Genomic DNA, 3,034 nt, shown 5'->3' with positions numbered 1-3,034 from the left:
GACATTTACTACAGAATGTTATAATTATTCTGTTTTATTCTCAGTAATTGTTGTTGATCTCTGTGTCTAATTCACACATTAAACCTTACCATAATTGTGTATCTAGGAGAAAACATAGTAAACATACATATTATACACACAGGGTTGGGTGCCTCTGGGTCTCAAGGTCTTGGGACGTACCTGGGTTAGAAAACAGGGAACCACTCTAATTAACTGGTATAGAGTAGACAGAAAATCTGCACAGGAAGTGTTGGTCAGAGGTCTCCTCAGAAAGGGAAAATAGCAATTGTGCCTCCAACCCTCAGCAGAGACAGTGTGAGGGGCTGTGATGGGTGGCCCTGGAAGCCCAGGAGACCAGGCAAACTCAGGCCACACGTTTCCTGCACTGCTTCTGCCTCCACAGACACCTCACTGCACACTGCCCACCACCTCCCTCCCCAACACACCACCACCTGAAAATCTTCTAAGAAACATTTAGTGTGCTTGAATATTATACCTTTATGCTGCTCATCTACACTAACCACCTGGGGTTTGCTTTATGGTGGTTCTCTCTTCAAATATATTTATTCAGCTGGCCTGTGTATGCAAAATACATCCACATATCCATGCACTGTCATCATAAATGCTTTCTCAATGCCAAGCATGCTTTCACAAATGAGGTATGAATGCACTTTTAGGAAACAAAGTTCTTTATTAAAAAATAACTTACAAAATTAAGAGAACTCTGTTCATTTTGTGCACAGATTTTCAGACTGTGACAGTTTTTTTTTTTGTTTAAAATGTAACTTCGTGATATTATTAGTGCACCAGAGTGCATTACACAGCAGATTTTGTTCTATATCCTGCATTGGTACAACACACCACACAGATATAAAACTATTGCAAATAAAACATTTCAGCCATGCCTGGCATATCATCTGAGTATGTTAGCATTATACCTCCCACAGAATATTTAAAATATATTTAACATTCAAATACACTTATAAGGTGTGCCAGTAGTGAGAAAATAAAGTCTTAAAACTTGAATACAGTCACCATATAAGAATTTCAGGAAACAGAGAAGCTTCTATTGTACAGGCAATCCTGTCCTGAAGTTGGTTTTGAGACAGCGCTGGCTGTACGACACAGCTTTGCTTTTGCAAAAGTGTCAGAATGCACAACTGGGCAACAGCTGCAGTGGCATGGAAGGAGAAAAGGATGCACAATATCACACCTTCTCTTTGTGTCACTTGGACATTCAGTTCCAAAGCTTCCTTGCTTTCCTCTGGAAACCATGTGGCCCCAGGCCATGTTTACAATCTCCCTATCCCTGGCCACTGCAGACTGAGTCATTTGGTGTTCTGCTCCAACACCAAGCACTCTGTCTCTGTCACTCTGGAGGTGAAAATGACCTTGCTGAGGTCTATTTTGGCAGTGTACTTGAAGACAAAGCCTTCATCAGCTTGTACTGGCAGGTGCAGTTGATGAAGTTGTACAGCATGGGATTGACACAGCAGTGCACCAATGACAGGCACTGTGTGGCATGCAGTGCTGTGAAGAATGCGTTCTCGAATTGCCTGGTGAAGGGGAGGTATAGTGCAGGATGAAGATGTCCAGCAGCACCACCACATGGTAGGTGAGCCTGCACACCAGGAAGACCACCATTTAGTAGATGATCTTTCAGCTACTGTGCTACTCCTGGTCACCTGACACCACGATGGCTCCGGTGAGCATTAGGTAGAAGACACCTATGATGTAGAAGGGGATGGTGAAGCCCAAGACAGCAGAGACAAGCTCCATGATCAGTCACTTCTTGATGCTCTGCTCAGAGTAGAAGGACCGGCTGTAGGTCTCATTGTTGGAAGCAGAATTGATGGACTTCAGTTAGTAGCTGTCAGGCACAGACACACAGAAGGCCAGCAGTCACACCAGGACACACAGGATGCAACACACTATCTTCTTCCTGTGACTGGAGGTGCTCAGGTGAAGTAGGTGATGGAGAAGTAGCAGTCCACACTCATGCAGGTGAGGAAGAAGATGCTGCCAAAGAGGTTGATGGAGAAGATGAGGTATGTGACCTTGCAGGTGAGCTCACCCATGGGCCACTGGTTGTGCTGCACCAAACTGACCACCCAGACTGGGATGGTGAGGACCACATACAGGTCCACGATGGCAAGGTTCAAGATGTAACAGTGGCTGTCGTAGCCTGTGGTCTTGGCCTGGATGTTCACCCAGACCACCACAGTGTTGGCAATCATGCCGATCACGAAGATGAATATGGAGATGAAGGAAAGCATGTAGAGCAGGATTCCCTTGTAGGGCATGACAGGGCATTGCACCATGTCCACCAGGATGCAGGGAAGTCAGAGAAGTTCTCTGGCTCCGTATAGTCAAAGAGATTTAGATCCATGGTGGGCAGGAGCAAGGATGACCTACAGTGAGCCAGAGAGATGTCAGAAACACTCAGTAGAGAAACTCAACTTCTAGTCAGAATACCATTCCAGGATCCTTATAAGGCCCAACTCTTTTGCCTAAGTTTCTGAGGTGTTCTCTCAAAGAAAGTAGAAAAGAAAGCAACACCATGAGAATGGTGTCACATAAAATAAACACCCAGAGACTCATCCACACAGTGCCCAAAGACAGAAATTACATTTGTTTTCTATCTTTTCATGACTGTGTTCTCAAGACATCCTCAGTCTGGCTGTACCCAGGGTATGAAATCAACATCGTATAGGGCCAAAGAAACATCAGGCTGCTTAGTCTGGCCACAGCACTGTTGATAGCCTGCTCCTTCTCAGCAGGGGACAGGAGTTATTTTATCTAGGTCCCCCGAGGATGGCAGGGTTGGTCTGCCCCTGGCATGCTGAATTACAAGTATCCTGTTCTGGAGTGTGAATGAAATAATTTCAAATCCTCAACCCAATTTGCATTTAAAACATGACTTAGTGCTTATTACCTTTCTCCAAAACTCATGTGCAAACCTACATCTTTGGCCGCTTAGCGTCAGCCAATGAGGCCACTTGGAGCTTTGTCAGCATGTGTGCAATGTCCTGCA

The 3,034-nt window shown here is 45.0% G+C and overlaps 1 pseudogene; it reads right to left on the bottom strand.

The window, feature by feature from the left end:
* Positions 1-1,328: 1,328 nt before the first annotated feature.
* On the bottom strand, positions 1,329-2,389 carry LOC124973121 (atypical chemokine receptor 3-like; annotated as a pseudogene).
* Between the last annotated feature and the right edge of the window lie 645 nt (positions 2,390-3,034).

Source organism: Sciurus carolinensis, assembly GCF_902686445.1.
Source record: "Sciurus carolinensis chromosome 14 unlocalized genomic scaffold, mSciCar1.2 SUPER_6_x, whole genome shotgun sequence".
Lineage (NCBI taxonomy): Eukaryota > Metazoa > Chordata > Mammalia > Rodentia > Sciuridae > Sciurus > Sciurus carolinensis.
Note: the sequence above shows the minus strand (reverse complement) of the source record. Positions and strands in the feature narration are given on the sequence as shown.